Source organism: Oncorhynchus clarkii, chromosome 1 (genome assembly GCF_045791955.1).
Source record: "Oncorhynchus clarkii lewisi isolate Uvic-CL-2024 chromosome 1, UVic_Ocla_1.0, whole genome shotgun sequence".
NCBI classification, from domain to species: Eukaryota; Metazoa; Chordata; class Actinopteri; order Salmoniformes; family Salmonidae; genus Oncorhynchus; species Oncorhynchus clarkii.
The window spans coordinates 41,860,501-41,883,235 of record NC_092147.1 but is presented as its reverse complement, the minus strand read 5'-3'; the positions used below and the strand labels follow the sequence as shown (position 1 = coordinate 41,883,235).

The window sequence follows — 22,735 nt, the reverse complement described above, 5'->3', positions numbered from 1 at the left end:
GTATTTGGAGGACAAGTTGGTTAGGATGATATCTATGAGGGTGCCCGTGTTTACAGATTTGGGGTTGTACCTGGTAGGTTCATTGATAATTTGTGTGAGATTGAGGGCATCAAGCTTAGATTGTAGGATGGCCGGGTTGTTAAGCATGTCCCAGTTTAGGTCACCTAGCAGCACGCGCTCTGAAGATAGATGGGGGGGCAAACAAAATTCACATATGTGTCCAGGGCACAGCTGGGGGAAGAGGGTGGTCTATAGCAAGCGGCAACGGTGAGAGACTTGTTTCAGGTTTTTTTACAGGCCTTGGGCACACTTCAACACACATAATTTACAAACGAAGCATGTGTGTTTAATGAGTCCGCCAGATCAGAAGCAGTAGCGATGACTAGGGACATTCCCTTGATAAGTCCTTGAATTGGACCATTTTCTGTCCTGCTAAGCATTCAAAATGTAACGAGTACTTTAAGTTGTCAGATGAAATGTATGGAGTAAAAATATATTTTTTTTTAGGAATGTAGAGAAGTAATAGTAAAAGTTGTCAAAAATATAAATAGTAAAGTAAAGTAAACACGAGATAAGTAGCCACTGGTTACAGAGATGAGGTAGTTATTCAAAAATCATGTTATTAAACTCTTTCTGCACACAGGGTGATTCCATGCAACTTATTATGTGACTTGTTAAGCACATTTTTACACCTGAACATATTTAGGCTTGCCATAACAAAGGGTATGAATACTTATTGACTCAAGACATTTCAGCTTTTCATTTGTAAGCATGTATAAAAACATAATTTGGCTTTTACATTATGGGGTACTGTGTATAGGCCAGTGACAACAAAATATCTACATTAAATCCATTGTAAATTCAGGCTGTAAACAATCAAATGTGGAAAAAGTCATTTTTTAGCATTTGGAGAGAAAAAACAAATGATTATTTGTCTCTCTGAAATGAAACCAACAAGTGATAGATTTTAAACAAATACATGTATGTCATTTAACAACCCCATGACATAATTAGATAGTGAAAAAACACGCACATTTCTTTCATTATTTCTTTAAACAATAAAAGTTAATTAACCAACATTTCAGAACATGGATATATAGCGTTTTGGAATGAAACTCTTCTACCCACTGAATAGAGAAGCAGATTAATGAAGTTGGTAAGAGTATGACCACTGACCAACTGGGCCAGTCAGTCACCTGTGTCTAAAGATGTTCAAGTCACTACAATACCCCAAAAAACTGGATTGGTGCAATCCCTTCTTTGTTTCGGCAAATAAAAAAATCTGGAAATAACTTTTTAGTGTTCCTAAAATGTACACACCGTTATGGCCATGTATTGTTGGAAAACATCATTTTACGACTATAGTAGTACATTACTCTGCCATGAAAGTTATTTGCAAATGTTGTTTTAACCTCAGACTCATGTCCCTGAGTTTGTTATATCCTGTAATTTGCCTCATGTCAAATTGGCCCATTTTGAGGCCTTTGTGATACAAAAGACAGATGTCATAGGAAGGAGAAAAGTCAGTAAGTGAACGGTGAAGCATAAACAGGTACAGTCTCTCACTTCTAATTAACCCCACAGTGGGAGACTGAAGTTCATGGCTGCCTGGCCATTCTCTAACGTCTACCTGACCCCCTAAACATGGGGTAATGGTGATAACACACACATGCACTTGTCACACACACTTAACACACACATACACTTACAGTCTCTTTCTCACTCACTTTCTTTACGACCTAATTACGGCACCAGTGGAGTAACCACTGAGTCCCAGTTCCCATAGTAACTATAATGTGCAAGCTTTCACGCTGTAAAAGTCCCCTTAATGACCCACCCACCTTATTTTATGGAAAATGCCTGCTTGCACGGTGCTGTGTGTGACAGAGATCAGATTTTACACAGAGTTCCTTGTGTGTCTTGGTCAGATGTTTTCACATTGTAGGAGTCTTCCAGAGGATCCCTGCAGAGCTCATAACCAGGGAGCTTTGTTTCCCAACAGGAAAAACACAGCTGACAAAATCACTTAACAGTCAATCACCCAGTTCTCTGCAGCATATAGTGGGCGTGTTGAGTATTCAGAGTATCCAATACTTAATTATTCATCAACTTTTTGGGCAATCATTTTTTTGTGTTTTGTGTTTAAATGTTTCTTTCCATGATTCGTGAAACACACTGTTATTATAACTGAGCTTTTAAAACAGAGAAGGCAAGTCACAAATGAGGTAGCTACACATTCATTCTGACTAGTTGTCCTTCCTTGCTGTGGCACTGGGCTGCGACCCCAGAGGGGCCTCCCTGATGTACTGAGGGTCCCCATGGACCAACACGCTGTAATTACATAGAACTTAAGGGCCACTCTGAGAATCGAAACAAGCTGCTCTAGGCATTGCAACATATCCAGTTCTAGTGTCACAAAGATGGAAGAAGTGAACTTTGTTTATTCAAGGGACGGCTCTTGGTAAGACCATCAAAATGTGTTTTTTTGTTTTTAAACACCCTATGTGTTTACAATAACCCAGTGCCATTCCCCAGAAGTAATGGATCAAATGTGCATCTATCCACTGCCTTTGATAGCATTAACCTGTGAAGTCAATCAAACATTATGTTTCGGCCATTTTTCTTTTGACTGAAAATGTAAACAAACAAAAAATCTGAAGGTGTATAAATGATTTTTGTATTCTCCAGTAACAGGATAAAATGCGGATGATAAAACACGAGAACCGATCAGGCCACAATCACATAAACACTAAAGCGGCAAGGCCACATTATAGTAAATAGATTTGAAGCTGCAGGAGTTGGCACTTCTAAAGTGGGACAGTGTATTTGATCATCTACATCTACAGACTATCAGTAACATGTCAACTAACTATCTGCTAACCGTAATTCTAGCCCTAATCCTAACCTTCAACCTTATCCTAACCCTAACATTAACCCTTACCCTAAACCTAACCCAAACTGTAACCCTAGCAAGCAGTTGCTTATCAACAAATGTATTGATTGTATGACGGACTATGCGGTCTATCCAAATAAAATGTGACCAACTTAATGACTGACATAACAAGAGGAAAACTGCTGATGCACTACCCAATTTTGAATTTGCATCTTGTGCATTCTACTATTATAAAGTTGTAATAGTAAAATGCACAAGGTGCAAATTCGAAATTGGGTAGTGCATCTGCAGTTTTCCTCTTGTTATGTCAGTCATTGCATTGCGGGTAGCATAGTGGTTAGAGGGTTGGGCCAGTAACCGAAAGGTCGCTGGTCTGAATACCTGAGGCTGAGTAACTGGCTTACTGGTGCTCTTCTATGCCGTCCCTAGGAGGTGTGCGTCACTTGAGTGGGTAGAGTCACTGACGTGGTCTTCCTGTCTGGGTTGGCACCCCCCCTTGTGCAGTGGTTGTGCAGTGGCGGAGATCTTTGTGGGCTATACTCGGCCTTGTCTCAGGATGGTAAGTTGGTGGTTGAAGATATCCCTCTAGTGGTGTGGGGGCTGTGCTTTGGCAAAGTGGGTGTGGTTATATCCTGCCTGTAATTTATGTGTCGGGGGGCTAGGGTCAGTCTGTTATATCTGGAGTATTTCTCCTGTTTTATCTGGTGTCCTGTGTGAATTTAAGTATGCTCTCTCTAATTATCTCTTTCTCTCTTTCTTTCTTTCTCTCTCTCTCGGAGGACCTGAGCCCTAGGACCATGCCTCAGGACTACCTAGCATGACGACTCTTTGCTGTCCCCAGTCCACCTGGCCGTGCTGCTGCTCCAGTTTCAACTGTTCTGCCTGCGGCTATGGAATTCACCGGACCTGTCCCCGACCTGCTGTTTTCAACTCTCTAGAGACAGCAGGAGCGGTAGAGATACTCTCAATGATCGGCTATAAAAAGCCAACGGACATTTACTCCTGAGGTGCTGACCTGTTGCACCCTCAACAACTACTGTGATTATTATTATTTGACTATGCTGGTCATTTATGAACATTTGAACACCTTGGCCATGTTCTGTTATAATCTCCACCCGGCACAGCCAGAAGAGGACTGGCCACTCCTCATAGCCTGGTTCCGCTATGAGTTTCTTCCTGATGTAAGAAGGGCTATATAAATACATTTGATTTGATTAGAATACCTGAGCCGACAATCTGAAAAATCTGTCGACGTGCCTTTGAGTAAGGCACTTAACTCTAATTTGCTCCAGGTGTGCCGTACGACTATGGCTGACACTGTAAAACAACACATTTCACTGCACCTATCTGGTGTATGCGACAATAGCATGAGTGTACAAAATATTAGGAACACCTGCTCTTCCATGACTTAGTCTGACCAGGTGAATCCAGGTGAAAGCTATGATCCCTTATTGATGTCACCAGTTAAATCCACTTAAATCAGTATAGATGAAGGAGAGGAGACAGGTTAAATAAGGATTTTTAAGTCTTGAGACAATTGAGACATGGATTGTGTATGTGTGCCAATCAGAGGGTGATTGAAGAAGACTAAATATTTAAGGGTCTTTGAACGGTGTATGGTAGTAGGTGCCAGGCGCACCGGTTTGAGTGTGTCAACAACTTCAGTGCTGCTGGGTTTTTCACGCTCAACAGTTTCCCGTGTGTATCAAGAATGGTCCACCACCCAAAGGACATCTAGCCAACTTGACACAACTGTGGAAAGAAATGGAGTCAACATGAGCCAGTATCCCTGTGGAACTCTTTCGACACCTTGTAGGATCCATGCCCCGACGAAAGGTGTTCCTAATGTTTTGTACACTCAGTGTATATACAGTAAAGTATAAATAGCGGGGTGTGAACTGTCATGGACAGTGCTTGTGTCCATAGAGATAGACGTGTTGTGGTTATAAGTGAGGTTTAAAGGGGACATTATGTGATGCGAGTTGTGCTGCTGTGGAATATTTCTACTCCAGTTTGTGCTGCCCCTCTTGTCGCTATCTCTCTCTCTCTCACACACACACACACTCTCTCACTCTCCCTCTCTCCAGATGGGTGGTTGGCAGTGGCACGGCCCACAGAATGGGGATCAGAGCATGTGCATTGCGTGATGATGGAGGAAAAATGGCTGTGCTCACATTCCAGGACATTGCCTCTGGCAAATTATCATCTCAATAGCTTCTGGGTTCCAGTTGAAAGGTTTATCTGCCACCTTAGGCTCCTTGAGTCCTTGTCCCCCAGCTGCTTGTCAAGCTCCTGCCAGCAAGGATATGAATGAATACAACATTTGATTTGATTTGTTGTACAACTGGGTACGTTGTGGTAAAAATAGTATAGGATACTTATCTGGTAATGTATTGTAAAATATGTGACTTTTCTTTGGTGTGCCCAATTCTTATATATACTGAACAAAAATATAAATGCAACATGCAACATAAAAAATAAAAAATCATATTAGGAAATCAGTCAATTGAAATAAATAAATTAGGCCCAAATCTATGAATCTCACATGACTAGCCAGGAGTGCAGCCATGGGTGGGCCTTGGAGGGCATAGACCCACCCACTTGGCAGCCAGGCTCACCCACTGGCTGTTTAATCAGCTTCTTGATATGCCACACCTGTCAGGTGGATGGATTATACTTGAAAATGATAAATGCTCACTAACAGGGATGTAAACAACTTTGTGCACAGCATTTGAGAGAAATACCCTTTATGGAATCACAAGGGATTTTTTTTATTTCAGCTCAAACATGGGACCAACACTTTACATGTTGCGTTTATATTTTTGTTCAGTGTATTTTATGTTATACAGCATGAGGAACCTGAATTTTGACTTAACATGAAAAATGCTTTCTTGCTAAATGTCAGCAGCATGTTCAATGAAGCCCAAAGGCCCTAAAATGCCCTCAATTTTCACTTACCTCAGAGTACATTTGTGACCAATATGTACAATGGATATTACTTTAATGCTTTTTAAAGTAGCTTCCCATAGATTGAACGTCAACCATCAGCATAGAGCGCCGTTGTTCACAAACAGCCTAATGTTAAAAACAGGGAAATTGAACTCGCTAACCATGTAATCTAATACAAGCAAATCCCATTTAAGAAGCTATATGAGCCGACTTGGAGAAGTCCCTATAGAGTTTTTAGGGTCGTAAAATCAAAGCCCTTTCCACCCTGTAATCAACAGTCAGTGTGAAAGCTTAACTCCTGAGTATACGCTCAGAGCCACTGGACGTTGACACACTCCCAGAACGGGAAACACATTGACATATGGACATTCACTAAAGGATCTAGAGATATTAAAGATACACATAGTTATAGATGTTTTGCTACTATTCTTTGTGTAACTTTATACCACATTCACCAACACCATATACAAATAAGAACATCAACATACTTTAAAAGCCCAGTGCAGTCAAAAAAGTGATTTGTCTGTGTTATATATAGCCACACTATGAGGTTGGAATAATACTGTGAAATTGTGAAGAAAAAACAATGATAATGCCCATTTAGTGTAAGAGCTGTTTGAAAAGACGGCCTGAAATTTCAGCGGGTTTTGGTAGGAGGGAGTTGTGGCCTTCCATGATGACATCACAATGCAGTAAATTAGTTAATTAGTAATAGACCAATAATTTTTAATATTTTTTATTTTACTAGGCTAGTCAACACATTCTTATTTTCAGTGACGGCCTAGGAACAGTGGGTTAATTTTCTTGTTCAGTGGCAGAACGACAGATTTTTACCTTGTCAGCTCGGGGATTCGATCTTGCAACCTTCCGGTTACTAGTCCAAGAAAGGAAGAAATAAGAAAGGAGTTTCAAACCTCTGCCAATAACAGCTAAGTTTCAGTTTTCCACTCTCAGACAGTCCTAGCAAAATTATTACTTGAGAAATTCCTTTTTGCTGAGAAGCATTTTTTGTATTATTTTTGACAATCCTACTTGAAAACAAATCATAGTAAAGTACTTAATTGTTACCCAGAAATGATTGAATACAGAGAAGAAAAAACATCTGCATTCAACCTTTAAAGTAAACAGAATTAGACGTAATGTACAAACAGAAGGGTAGAGACAGTATTACTGTCACGGCTGTCAAAAGAAGTGGACCAAAGTGCGGCGTGGTGAGCGTACATTTGATTTTAAAATGTCACCAACAAGCGAAAGCCACAACCGTGACATTTACAGGGCTAAGTGCCACTAACAAAGTTAACTACCCACACTGAAGGAGGGGGGGGAAAAGGGCTACCTAAGTATGATTCCCAATCAGAGACAACGATAGACAGCTGTCCCTGATTGAGACCATACCCGGCCAACACATAGAAATAAAGAAACATAGAAAACAAAACATAGAATGCCCGCCCCACATCACACCCTGATCTAACCAAATAGAGAAATAAAACGTCTCTCTAAGGTCAGGGCGTGACAATTACCTACACAACTTATTATAATCAGATAACTAAGCCATGCACCAGATGTGATATAATTGACTTCTCTGACTGGCCAGTCGGTCCCATCAGCGGTGATGGAGATCTGTGTTGCCACCAGCTGTGATATAGGAACATCATCACCACCATATCCCCTGGGCCATGCAGGAGCTGTTCTCTGCTGAAGGGCTCTACTAGTGAACCTCCGATTCACATTACAAGCCTCCCTGCAGTAACAGTGACAAGTCAAGATGTATTTTTTTATGGTTCTGCGCTGCACTCAGCATCTATATCCGTGTTTTTGACATGAGATAACAATTGATTGAAAACTGAATTGTCAGAGGCAGAGCACGTCATTTGAAGGACACTTGGTTAGACAGCCAATGTATCATGAAGTACAATTTAGGCTACAGCACAAGCCTTCTATGCTTCATTTTGTTCATTCCTTTGCCAACACCATATTACAGTTTCTCTGCTAAACGGGAAAGTTATGGTGTGGTTATGGTTTATGTACATTATAATATAAAAAAGGACATCATGTGTTGTCTACATCACAACCAACCACACTTAAGGAGGGAGAGAAAACAATTAGGCTATCCCACCCTCTGTTCTTTACAATCACATGCACTTTCCGCAGATCATAAAACATAGTTATCTCTTTCATAGAAACAATGTTAGACTTTATGTACTCTGAAAGATTTAGAACATGTTTTGTAAAATGCCACTTATTTTGCCAGACTAAAGTTTGTGACCATAAGCAAAGCCATTTGTTTATTGAGTTGAATAGGCTGATGAAAGCAGCCTATCTCTAAAGGGTCACTCATCTCTCATAAGTGAACACTCATTAAATCCGGGTCCAAATTAAGAAATAATAGGATTGTACTGTGAAATATGCAAACGAAAAACATATACCCGCAATCAACCATAGAAATATACCCCATAGATGGCAGTTCCCATTCAAGTCAGGACTGGCATACATTGCTCGTGCACACATGAGTTTCACAGTCAAATTGCCAGGGTAAGAGGTTACAAAACCCTTCTGTGAATGATATGTCTATGGCCACACTGCAACAAGCTGTAGCCTATATTTGTTGAGCATGCTGCCCAAACTGTTGCCTTTCCGACATTAGGCATACTGGTAATTGCAAAAATAAAGGAAGCACTTGAGTAAGCAAGGGATAGAAAGTACATGTTATGTTGTGGGGTGTATTTTCTTGGCATGGTTTAGGTCCACTTGTAGAATCTATGCCAAGGCGCATTGAAGCTGTTCTGGCAGCTTGTGGCGGTGCAACGTCCTTTTAAGACACTTTATGTTGGCGTTTCCTTCATTTAGGCAGATACTTGTATGTGCTTGTGATAAAACGTAATAAACTATTGATTTTATGTGGCTAAATTATGCTCTCTGGTGTATTTTGAACATTGAGAGCGAGCTCCTGTGTGTAACGTCTGCTTCCAACTCACACTCTCAAACACGTAGATCCCCTGAACGCAGCTCACTTTCCAGACCACTTTCCAACTCACAAGGTCAAACACATAAATCCCCTGAACGCAGCTTACTCGCCAGATCCCATTCACCTGAATTCTAATCAGCTGTTCACACACCTGTATGTCATTATCACATAGTATTTAGTTAAGGTCTTTGCATCCTGTCATTGTGAGGTATTGTTTGTTTTGTGACACGCTTCTTTCGGAGCGCTGTACTCTTCCGGTGTGTGATGGTTTTTTGCCTGCCTCATTAATGACGCCTTTTGCCTATTCACTGCCTGTACTTTAGCCTATTGGATATCCTGTTATCAACCTATTGTCTGATCTCCCGGACTAAGTTGCTAGTTTTTTCCCTGCCTGTACTGTTGCCATTTTGGACCCCCTGTGTAGGACCTTCTGCCTGCCCCTGGACCCAGCTACCTGCCTCCTCCTGTGGTCCTTTGCAAGAAACACCTGCTGCCCCCTGCGCTTGAAACCAGCTCTCTGTCTCCCATTATGTTCATTACACTGTGGTTGGATAAAAATTATAATGAAAAAAATTACATAATTGAAAATAACATAATTTGGGCTGTAATGAGCCCCAACATTCAAATCATTAGGTCATCACACCATTGATACAGCTACGGTCGCTAATAATTGATCAAATCCCAGGGTGGGACACTTTTTGGCCTGGGGACATTATTTGGCATGACAGGCCAAACAGACCTCCTCTCCTCCCCCATCTGATGATTAGCAGAGCACTACAGATAAACTGTGTACTGTATATATAATATATACAGTATACATTTCCTTGACATTGAGACTGGTGTTTTGCGGGTACTCTTTAATAAAGCTGCCAGTTGAGGACTTGTGAGGCGTCTGTTTCTCAAACTAGACACGCTAATGTACTTGTCCTCTTGCTCAGTTGTGCACCGGGGCCTCCCACTCCTCTTTATATTCTGGTTAGAGCCAGTTTTCACTGTTCTGTGAATGGAGTAGTACACAGCATTGTACGAGATTTTCATATTCTTGGACATTTCTGGCATGGAATAGCCATCATTTCTCAGAACAAGAATAGACATGAGTTTCAGAAGATAGTTATTTGTTTCTGGCAATTTTGAGCCTGTAACTGAACCCACAAATGCTGATGCTCCAGATACTCAACTAGTCTAAAGAAGGCCAGATTTATTGCTTCTTTAATCAGAACTACAGTTTTCAGATGTGCTAACATAATTGCAAAAGGGTTTTCTATTGATCAATTAGCATTTTAAAATGATACATTTGGATTAGCTACCACAATGTGCCATTGGAACACAGGAGGGATGTTTGCTGATAATGGGCATCTGTACTCCTAATGTATGTAGATATTCCACTCAATATCAGCCGTTTCCAGCTACAATAGTAATGTCTACACTGTATTTCTGATCAATTTGATGTTGTTTTAATGGACAAAAAATGTGCTTTTCTTTCAAAAACAAGTACGCTAATAATGTCTCCACTGTATTTCTGATCAATTTGATGTTGTTTTAATGGACAAAAAAATGTGCTTTTCCTTCAAAAACAAGTACATTTTTATGTGACCCCAAACTTTTGAACGGTAGTGTACATAAAAATAAAAATAATTTAGCCCGTAAACCCCTGCATTAATCCGGCCTTTGTTTGCATGCACAGTGGTGTGGTCTACTTTTATACATAGTACTGTCTTACAGTATTTGTCCCTGTAAGCAAACACACTGCAGGCAGCAGCCGGCACATGTTGTGCAAAAAAGAACAGTTGACTTTATGAAGACTTTGGTTTACAAAGGTGCTGAACTTTAGTATGTACATACAGTAAGTGATGGTTGTACGACATTACACAATAAAATTCTTCCCAGTACTTTATCATTTGTTTTAATGGATTAGATTGCAACCTCTTGCTCAACAAGCAAACCTCTGGATTAATGATGTAGTAGCACTCGGGAATGTCTGGGCTTATTCAAGGTCCCCAGCCATGTCTGTGGGCTGACGGAGCCTCGGAGGACACCTTGCACCTGAGTCTCAGCCAGTAAGAGGGGAAAGCCACCGCAGTTACAACAATAAACACCGGGTGATTGGACGACAACTGACTTCAGACAAATGGGCCATGCCTGATTGGCTCTGATTGAGCTAATTAAAGTCTATTTGATATGAGGGTTTAATACATGGTGACCATGGTGACCTGCTTTTAATGGGAGAGTGGTTCACAGAACCAAACTAAGGAGGTAAGAATGGAAGGAAAAGCTGATGATTATAACAGTGAGGTCTGACTCTACCTCGTCAGTCACATGTTGGCCTAGCATAGATTATTACTATGATGAAAAAAATATATAGTATACAAATATAGTATGTACACCTCTCATCATCAGTCCTTTGCAGAGGGCACATACTGTGAATATATATATTTCTTCATCTACAAGGGCTCCCAAGTGGCTAGAGGTGTCACTACAGGCCCTGGTTCAATTCCAGGCTGTATTACAACCGGACGTGATTGGGAGTTCCACAGGGCGGCGCACAGTCGTCCGGGTTTGGCTGCTGTAGGTCGTCATTGTAAATAAGAATTTGTTCTCAACTGACTTGCCTTGTTAAATAAAATAATAAATACTGTAACAAAATATGTTCACTGTATGTGATCATTCATGCAGGTAGATAGATTTTTAGATACCCATTCAATCTGTATTACAGAATTCCCTTGCCATACCCTGGTTGGGAATGCATTTCAGTCATACTGACTTCCAACTCATACAGTTGTGGGAAACCTGCCAGCAGAAAAGATGTAGTGGGATAATGGAGTGTTGTAATGCAATCACTTCTGCATTAAAATGGGTCCATACAGAGGCAGAAAAAGCCTGGCATGGTTAGCTTGATTTACAGTAATTTAGGAGCAGGGAGGAAGATTCCCGTTTTGCATGGAGGATTTCCACAGAACGCCACTGTAACCCCACTGTATATTGTAATTCACATCTATGCCAGTGGCCACCAGTTATGGTCCTTCCACTACAATAAGCTTCACTACAGTAATAAATACTACACTGTATACCAAGTATACCCCCCCAGCCTCAATTTGTCGGGGCATGGACTCTACAAGATGTCGAAAGCGTTCCACAGGGATGATGGCCCATGTTGACTTCAATGCTTCCCACAGTTGTGTCAACACAGCAGCGTTGCAGTTCTTGACACAAACCGGTGCGCTTGGCACCTACTACCATACCCCGTTCAAAGGCACTAACATATTTTGCCTTGCCCATTCACCATCAGAATGTCACACATACACAATCCATGTCTCAATTGTCTCAAGGCTCAAAAATCCTTCTATAACCTGTCTCCTCCCCTTCATCTACACTGATTGAAGTGGATTTAACAAGTGACATCAATAAGGGATCATAGCTTTCACCTGGATTCACCTGGTCAGTCTATATCATGGAAAGAACAGGTGTCCTTAATGTTTTGTATACTCAGTATATATTTAGTGGGACTAAATTTACAGTATATTTCTTTCTGTCAGTATCTGAACCTAAGTACCCTTCTTTGTCTTAATTTTACTGTCTGAATGAAAGCTGTTGGCTCCTGAAGTTACAGTTGGTAGAGGCTCCATGAAGAGGTTTTAAGTGAACTGTCATTTGACAATGTTTTTAAAGAAATGGCGACTGATTTCCACTCAAATGGTTCCATCCATGTGTTGTTTAATGGCTATGCTTTTTAGATTTGTCGAGGATTGTAGAGGATTTCTGTTTCACATAGTGGATCTGATTCTCACGCTGATAACAATGGCTTTACAAGTAGCAGTACCATGTTAGCCAACAACAAGGCCAGATGTTAACACACTTCATGGAGGAACGTAATTGACCAAAGGGAAAGTGGAAACAGACATGTAAATCAGTGTTGCTTCCTTTGTTACAAAGCCATGTGTGTCGTCTTCCAGCGAAGCCTGGACTGTGAGGCTTGGCAGCAGGACAAACCCAGCCTCCGTAACAGTCTCACAAGGGAAGTGGAAATATAGGCTGTGTTACATGCTCCTTGGGAACATCTAGGTACATGATGTCATAGCGAGACAGATAAGTAACAATATGGTCAAAGTCTGTTAAAATCCATTCCGTAAATCTTTATAATGTAATGTGACGTTAGTCAATGGTGTGTGCCATATCAATCTGAGCACATTTCCCCACCAGTGCCCTCCAATAGGAAGGGCTAGGACATGAGCTAAACAAGCCATACTCCGGCAGACTGCATTCTGGATCCGGACCTAGACGCAGAACAGGGTTTATTACGGACCACGTGTCCCAACAAAGAAAAACTTGAATGTCCCAAAGGTTGTGAGCTCGAATCTCATCACAGACAACTTTAGCATTTTAGCTAATTAGCAACTGTTCATCTACTTACTACTTTTTAACTACTTAGCATGTTAGCTAACCCTTCCCCCAAACCTTTAACCTAACCCCTAATCTTAACCCTAACCCCTACCTTACGTTAGCGAGCTAGCTACCTAGCTAGAATTCATAACCTATCATACCCTTCGCAAATTCGTAACATATTGTACGTTTTGAATTTCGTAACATATTGTACTTTTTGCAAATGTGTAACATATAATACAAATTGTAATTCATAACATATCATTTGTGATGAGTGATGGACATCCACAAATGAATACATACCATACCAAACGCAATATATCATAATAAATGAGGTATCATGCATTTACGTACAGAATAATACGAAATGCTCCGAAACCAGGTTGTTGCAAATTGACCTATAAAGCAAGTATTGTATTATTGTATTGTATCTTCATGTCATAGGCCTAAATGGAAGTCAATTGCACGTTTCTTTATGTATCAAGTAGCTAAGTATTAACATATTAGTTACCGTATAAGACTACAGCAATAAAACATATGTCAAAACGAATTAGCATTAGGCCTTCATTGTGGTTTAGGTATAGCCTACTGATGTTGCTTGTGACAAAACACCGATAAATCACAGAGGCCACCAGACTGTTAAACAGCCACCACTAACATTGAGTGTCTGCTGCCATACATGTAAAAAATGTATCACTAGCCACTTTAAACAATGCCACTTAATATAATGTGTACATACCCTACATTACTCATCTCATATGTATATACTTTACTCGATACCATCTACTGCATCTTGCCTATGCTGTTCTGTATCATCACTCATTCATATATCTTTATGTACATATTCTTCATCCCTTTACACTTGTATGTATAAGGTAGCTGTTGTGAAATTGTTAGGTTAGATTACTCGTTGGTTATTACTGCATTGTCGGAACTAGAAGCACAAGCATTTCGCTACACTCGCATTAACATCTGCTAACCATGTGTATGTGACAAATAACATTTTATTTTATTTGCTATTTGACAGGAATAATCCATTGTTTAAGAATATTTATATTCCCTAAGACTCAACTCTCAAGAGTAATCTGTCAGAAATTCACTTTACATGATACTTTCAACTTGTTAAAACTAAACTGTAGAGTTTTGGAATAACGGTTCCTCCGAAAATTGAATTCCCAAATATGCCTCCCTGTAGACAGTCCCTGTAGTTATGCCGCGTTCCAGTACTACTCGCAACTAGGAAGTTGGGAAATTTCCGACTTGCTAAATGGTTGTAGTTATACACGTGCCGCATTCAACGAATCACCAATTAGGACATTCCCGAGTTTCCTAGTTCCGACTAGCATAGGAACGCGGCAGAAGTAAACTTCTCTACTGTTTTCCAGCGTGCTCGATTTCCGTATCCAACCGGGGACATCCATTTCCATCATCACCATAGGTTAGTTAGAGGGAGTAACGGTGTCAGAAGTACAGAAAGTCGCGATTTACGTCTTCGCTAAACAGCCGAGGCACCTTGGAGGCACAAAGCTTGAACACATTAGGAAACAGTAACATATAGTGGTGGAAGAACGAACTCAAACTTTATTATTTGCTTGGAAGTTCCGAGGCATAGATTTTTTTTCTGGACTTGTTCTGCGCTGATACAAGTCTGACAGTTAACAACAAAGTAACTTGTACGGTGATTCTCAACAGGTAAGACCGCATATTAAAGGCTACATTATATTGCAGTAATTTAGGCTACAGTACTGTCTTGAGTCAATTACTAGGTGTTACTTTGAATTCCAGTTAAATAACTTTATCAACTTAGCTGGTAGCTTGTTTTGCTATGCAGTTGATTTCCCCAGACTATCCTTCGCTTTTTGGGCTTCATAGAGAGAGAGCGCACATGTAGCCTATAATTTGTTAGAATATAACGTTGTAGGCTTGTTGCAATATGTTTAGAAATGTAGTCTACCACAACGTTATATCACGTTCATATATTAGTTACGTATGATTAATGTGTTAAATGTACATATAGTCCCTATAGCATACTAAATTAATATAAAATAAAATGTAGCCTTACATAAAGGTCTGGACAAACAAAATTAGCACGGCTGATTACATCAATTATTTACTTTTCGGTAGATAGTTTTCACGTGTGATTATCCTACTAGTGAGCATAAAAGATGCCAGTTGATTGCTGCATTCAGTATTCCTAAAACTAAAGGAATGCATAGGGGTTATGGCTCTCTCATGCACAGCTTTAAGGAATGTGACGAATCAAAACATAAATTCAGAGCACTTTGAGGAGGAACAGCTGAGAGGCGTCGAGTGCTAGTATGTGAGAAGCATGCCATGTCGAACAATTGGCGCGATTACTGGCAGGGTCTCATAGCTTGAGTGCCATAGTGATGGTCTGTCTCTGTGTTGCAAAGGCTGTGTCTGCAGCAGAGATAAAGCCTGTTTATATGCTTATAACAATGTTACTACATCTGTATCGATGGCTTTTCAGACCAAGATATGACAGTGAGATCGTTCATCACGGCTGCATTGGACCTTTAACCATTTGTAACACACGTAAATGGTTTAAATTCCCCAAAATTAACATATCTTTTAAAATAATCACGCATTTATAGTCAAATTTGTATTTTCAAAATAGACGTTTTCGTATGTTTTTCATGTTTTGAACAGATCTTTTTGTAAATGTCATCGTTGTCTGTTTTTCATTCAACGTGTTGTGTTTCTGTGATACTCAAGAGGCTGAGAAATTGGCGATTGAGCTAATTTGACATATGGTAAGACATAAAATAGCCACTAATAGGCAATATAATATATATTAGCTTTACATTTGGAGCGCTATGGACCCTAACGCTATGGGCTATGGGCTATCAACTCATTTCCAATTGCATCTGAAAGATGGGAATCATGACTTGTTATAGAGACATTGGCAGGACATTTTAGCATACATTTTTACATATAGTGACTGCAATGCCCCCCAGCGGGTGACTCCAAATCTGGGGTGGCTCCATTTCTACTGAACAAAAATAAACGCAACATGCAACATTTACAACAGTTTTACTGAGTTGCAGTTCATATAAGGAAATCATTTCAATTGAAATAAATTCATTAGGCCCTAATCTATGGATTTTACATGACTGGGCAGCGGCACAGCCATGGGTGGGCCTTGGGAGCCAGGTCAACCCACTGGGGAGCCAGGCCCAGCCAATCAGAAGGAGTTTTTCCCCTCAATGGGGCTTTATTACAGACGTGAATAAGCCGGATGTGGATGTCCTGAGCTGGTGTGGTTACACGTGGTATGCTGGTTGGACGTACTGCCAAATTCTCTAAAACAACATTGGAGGCGGCTTATGGTAGAAAAATGAACATTAAATTCTCTGGCACTCTGGCAACAGCTCTGGTGGACATTCCTGCAGTCGGCATGCCAATTGCACGCTCCCTGAAAACTTGAGACATCTGTAGTATTGTGTTGTGGGACAAATGTTTAGAGTGGCCTTTTATTGTCCCCAGGACAAGGGGCACCTGTGTAATGATCATGCTGTTTAATCAGCTTCTTGATATGCCACACCTGTCAGGTGGATGGATTATCTTGGCAAGGAGAAATGCTCACTAACAGGGATGTCAACAAATTTGTGCACCAAATCTCAGAGAAGTAAGCTTTTTGTGCGTATGAACATTTTCTGGGATCTTTTATTTCAGAAAATGAAACATGGGACCAACACTTTATATGTTGCATTTATATTTTTGTTCAGTATATATATTTTCAGGATGCATATTGTACATCTACCTCTATGCCAAATGTGATGCTTCTCTCACAAAATTGACTAGTGAGTCCACATTTTCAGCTTAGTCACCACTAGTATACAAAAGAAAGATAATTTTCCCATATTAACACTAGAACCGCCTGGCCTTTCAGCATACAGTGCCTTCGGAAAATAGTCAGACCCCTTGACTTTCTCCACATTTTGTTAGGTTACAGCCTTATTCTAAAATTGATTAAATCATTTTTTTAAATCAAATAAAATTGTATTTGTCACATGCGCCGAATACAATACACTGTAGTAGACCTTACAGTGAAATAGTCTGGGTGGCCATTTGATTAGCTGTTCAATTGTCTTTGACAATTTTTAGGGCCTTCCTCTGACACTGCCGGGCCTGGATGGCAGGAAGCTTGACCCAGGTGATGTACTGGGCCGTATGCACTACCCTCTGTAGTGCCTTGCGGTCGGAGGCCGAGCAGTTGCCATACCAGGCAGTGATGTAACCTGTCAGGATGCTCTCGATGGTGCAGCTGTAAAACCTTTTGAGGATCTGAGGACCCATGCCAAATCTTTTCAGTCTCCTAAGGGGGAATATGTTTTGTCGTGCCTTCTTCACGACTGTCTTGGTGTGCTTGGACCATGCTAGTTTGTTGGTGATGTGGACGCCAAGGAACTTGAAGCTCTCAACCTACTCCATTACATTCCCGTCGATGAGAATGGGGGCGTGCTTGGTCCTCCTTTTCCTGTAGTCCACAATCATCTCCTTAGTCTTGATCACGTTGAGGGAGAGGTTGTTGTCTTTGCACCACATGGTCAGGTCTCTGACCTCCTCCCTATAGGCTGTCTCATCGTTGTCGATGATCAGACCTACTTAATGATGGCGTTGGAGTTGTGCCTGGCCACGCAGTCATGAGCAAACAGGGAGTACAGGAGGGATCTGAGCACGCACCCCTGAGGGGCCCCCATGTTGAGTGTCAGCGTGGCAGATGTGTTCTTATCTACCCTTACCACCTGGGCGTGGCCCGTCAGGAAGTCCAGGATCCAGTTGCAGAGGGAGGTGTTTAGTCCCAGGGTCCTTAGCTTAGTGATGAGGTTTGAGGGCGCTATGGTGTTGAACGCTGAGCTATAGTCAATGAATAGCATTCTCACATAGGTGTTCCTTTTTGTCCAGGTGGGAAAGGGCAGTGTGGAGTGCAATAGAGATTGCATCATCTGTGGATCTGTTGGTGCGGTATGCAAATTGGAGTGGGTCTAGGGTTTCTGGGATAATGGTGTTGATGTGAAACATGACCAGCATTTCAAAGCATTTCATGGCTACAGACGTGAGTGCTACGGGTCGGTAGTCATTTAGGCAGGTTACCTTAGTGTTCTTGGGCACAGGGATTATGGTGGTCTGCTTGAAACATGTTGGTACTACAGACTCAGACAGGGAGAGGTTGAAGATACTTGCCAGTTAGTCAGCGCATGCTTGGAGTACACGTCCTGGTAATCCGTCTGGCCCAGGGGCCTTGTGAATGTCTTACTCACATCGGCTACGGAGAGGGTGATTACACAGTCATCCGGAACAGCTGATGCTCTCACGCATGCATTTCTCTCTCATCAATCAGGGATTAATCAGGTATTGTGGGACTTCCAGTCCCACAATACCCCATAATGACAAAGAAAAAGCAGCCTTTTTCTGTTAATAAAAAATAAAAAAACTGAAATATCACATTTACATATACATTCAGATCCTTTATTTAGTACTTTATTGAATCATCTTTGGCAGTGATTACAGCCTCAAGTCTCCTTGGGTATGACGCTACAAGCTTGGCACACCTGTATTTGGGGAGTTCCTCCCATTCTTCTCTGCAGATCCTCTCAAGCTCTGTCAGGTTGGATGGGGAGCTTTGCTGCACAGCTATTTTCAGGTCTCTTCAGAGATATTAGATCGGATTCAAGTCCGGGCTCTGGCTGGGCCACTCAAGGACATTCAGAGACTTGTCCTGAAGCCACTCCTGCATTGTCTTGGCTGTGTGCTTAGGGTCGTTGACCTGTTGGAAGGTGAGTCTTTGCACCAGGTGTGAGGTCCTGAGCACTCTGGAGCTCTAGTTTCTCATTGTCTGAGGGTCTTTAGGTGCCTTTTAGAAAACTCCAAGTGGGCTGTCATGTGCCTTTTACTGAGGAGTGGCTTCTGTCTGGCCACTCTACCATAAAGGCTTGATTGGTGGAGTGCTGCAGAGATGGTTGTCCTTCTGGAAGGCTCTCCCATCTCCACAGATTAACTCTAGAGCTCTGTCAGAGTGACCATCCCTGACCAAGGCCCTTGTCCCCCGATTGCTCAGTTTGGCCAAGTGGCCAACTCTAGGAATAGTGTTGATGGTTCCGAACTTCTTCCATTTAAGAATGATGGAGGCCACTGTGTTCTTGGCAACCTTCAATTCTTCAGACATGTTTTGGTATCCTTCCCCAGATCTGTGCCTCGACACAATCCTGTGGACCTGATATAGACAGGTGTGTGCCTTTCCAAATCATGTCTAATCAATTGAATTTACCACAGGTGGACTCCAATCAAGTTGTAGATGCATCTCAAGGATGATCAATGGAAACAGGATGCACCTGAGCTACATTTTGAGTCTCATAGCAAAGGGTCAGAATACTTATCTGCATCTGATGCATATGCTAAAGGCCCAGCAACATTCTCTAGAGGGTACACAGTGCCTTTGGAAAGTATTCAGACCCCTTGACTTTTGTTACGTTACAGCCTTATTCAAAAAAATGTAAACTAAATTATCCTCAGTAATTTACATACAATACCCCATATGGAAAAAGCGAAAGCAGGTTTTTAGACATTTTTGCTAATTTTTTTTTTTAAACAGAAATACCTTATTTAAGGTATATAAGGTATTTCTGTTTAAAAAAAAAGAAATAGCAAAAATGTCTAAAAACCTGCTTTCGCTTTTTCCATATGGGGTATTGTATGTAAATTGCTGAGGATAATTTAGTTTACATTTTTTTGAATAAGGCTGTAACGTAACAAAAGTCAAGGGGTCTGAATACTTTCCAAAGGCACTGTGTACCCTCTAGAGAATGTTGCTGGGCCTTTAGCATATGCATCAGATGCATATCATCTCACAAGGTGTGCAAACATGCTTGTTTAATAAACCCTTGATACATAGTGCATAAACTATTGTAAGGGATTAATTGCATGAATAAATATTTATAGAAATATGCCCCCCCACCCCAAAAGAATAACAACAATATATGTTCTATATAATTCTACAAAGTCTTAGAAAAAACATAAAAACATTACAGTGTAGTCCATTTGATCAACTGCATTTGTAGATTCAATTAGTAATATAGTTATAGTAATTAACAGTCCAGTTACAACTTCTTTAGACAAAGTAGTAGAAAAGAAAAGATTACGATATTATTAATAATAGTAATCATTATATTACTTGCCAGGTGTGCAGTTGAAATTATTTTCTCTATTCCTTAACAAAAGCACCAGTGCGAGAACAATTGTAAAGGATTCATTGCATAAAAAAATATGAATGGAAATAAATTCATGACAGGATATAAAAAAAACATTCCTTTGTTGATTGTATCAGACACTGTATTGTCCCCTTATACCCGTGCCTTTACACATGAATCAATCGCGTCTTCTGTTTGCGATTCAGGTTCCACGGTCAGCACACAGCTTCAGGGCTTTGTGTGAGCAAGCCGCTAATACAAAATTGGTTACACTGCACACAATTTGTATGGGCCTTGTTTTGTGTGCACCTGCCGACTTGACATTGTTTCTTCTTTTTACTGAGTGGGAGTTGTGGTGCTTGGGGATGAGAGAGAGCAGAACCTGCTGCCTGCTTGGAGCTGTGGTGCTTGGGGAAGAGGGAGAGCAGGACCTGCTGCCTGCTTGGAGCTGTGGTGCTTGGGGAAGAGGGAGAGCAGGACCTGCTGCCTGCTTGGAGCTGTGGTGCTTGGGGAAGAGGGAGAGCAGGACCTGCTGCCTGCTTGGAGCTGTGGTGCTTGGGGAAGAGGGAGAGCAGGATCTGCTGCCTGCTTGGAGCTGTGGTGCTTGGGGAAGAGGGAGAGCAGGACCTGCTGCCTGCTTGGAGCTGTGGTGCTTGGGGAAGAGGGAGAGCAGGACCTGCTGCCTGCTTGGAGCTGTGGTGCTTGGGGAAGAGGGAGAGCAGGACCTGCTGCCTGCTTGGAGCTGTGGTGCTTGGGGAAGAGGGAGAGCAGGACCTGCTGCCTGCTTGGAGCTGTGGTGCTTGGGGAAGAGGGAGAGCAGGACCTGCTGCCTGCTTGGAGCTGTGGTGCTTGGGGAAGAGGGAGAGCAGGACCTGCTGCCTTGGCGGCCTGCTTGACGGCTTTAGCTTCTTTCTTGGCGTTCACGTGGTTCTTACGAAGCTCACATGCCAGAACCATGATACAATTTCTGCTGCTGATTGTCTTGTCAAGGCATTGTTTGCACAACAGGTGCGTGTTGAAAGCAGCAATGTCGAGCACGTTGTAGAACACCGTAACAGGCCAGGGGCGAGTACCTCCTTTTACAGAGTACTGTCTTGCCATCTGGTTGAGTGCATCCACACCAACCTATTGCAAAAAGAGAAAATAGAATAGAAAAGGTTAGAACTATATACAATTATAATACTAATAGCAATAACAGTAATATTTATGTAATATAATTAAAGGGTATAATATTTGGTGTTTGGCAGTTGGAAAAGCTACCTGTATATAGCAGAGATATACACTACCGTTCAAACGTTTGTTTTCACTTAGAAATGTCTATGTTTTCCATGAAAACACACATGAAATGAGTTGCAAAATGAATAGGGAATATAGTCAAGACGTTGACAAGGTTATAAATAATGATTTTTAATTTACATAATAATTATGTCCTTCAAACTTTGCTTTCGTCAAAGAATCCTCGATTTGCAGCAATTACAACCTTGCAGACCTTTGGCATTCTAGTTTTCAATTTGTTGAGGTAATCTGACGAGATCTCACCCCATGCTTCCTGAAGCACCTCCCACAAGTTGGATTGGTTTGATTGGCACTTCTTACGTACCATGTGGTCAAGCTGCTCCCACAACAGCTCAATAGGGTTGAGATCTGGTGACTGTGCTGGCCACTCCATTATAGACAGAATACCACCTGACTGATTCTTCCCTAAATAGTTATTGCATAGATTGGAGCTGTGCTTTGGGTCATTGTCCTGTTGTAGGAGGAAATTGGCTCCAATTAAGTGCTGTCCACAGGGTTTGGCATGACTTTGAAAAATTGAAGTGATAGCCTTCCTTCTTCAAGATCCCCTTTACCCTGTACAAATCTCCCACTTTACAACCACCAAAGCACCCCCAGACCATCACACTGCCTCCCCCATGCTTGACAGATGGCATCAAGCACTCCTCCACCATCTTAATTTTTTCTGCATCTCACAAATGTGATCCGAACACTTCAAACTTAGATTTGTCTGTCCATAACACTTTTTTTCCAATCTTCCTCTGTCCAGTGTCTGTGTTCTTTTGCCCATCTTAATATTTTATTTTTATTGGCCAGACTGAGAAATTGCTTTTTCTTTGGAATTCTGCCTAGAAGACCAGCATCCCTCTTCACTGTTAACATTGAGACTGGCGTTTTGCGGCTACTCTTTACTGAAGCTACCAGTTGAGTACTTGTCTGTTTCTCAAACTAAACACTCTAATGTACTTGTCCTCTTGCTCAGTTGTGCACCGGGGCCTCCCACTCCTCTTTCTATTCTGGTTAGAGCCAGTTTGCGCTGTTCTGTGAAGGGAGTAGTACACAGCG

General features: G+C 41.4%; 1 protein-coding gene across 2 annotated transcripts in view; it reads left to right on the top strand.

Annotated features, from left to right (window-relative positions):
- Window positions 1-14,746: 14,746 nt before the first annotated feature.
- LOC139407218 (tetraspanin 9a) overlaps window positions 14,747-22,735 on the top strand; it is a 270,678-nt gene continuing 262,689 nt past the window's right edge. The window contains exon 1 of one of the 2 annotated variants that reach the window (XM_071150801.1): window positions 14,747-14,876. The gene's annotated coding sequence lies outside the window, so the exon portion shown is untranslated. The remainder of the gene's footprint in view (window positions 14,877-22,735) is intronic. The other variant, XM_071150810.1, reaches the window with a different exon arrangement.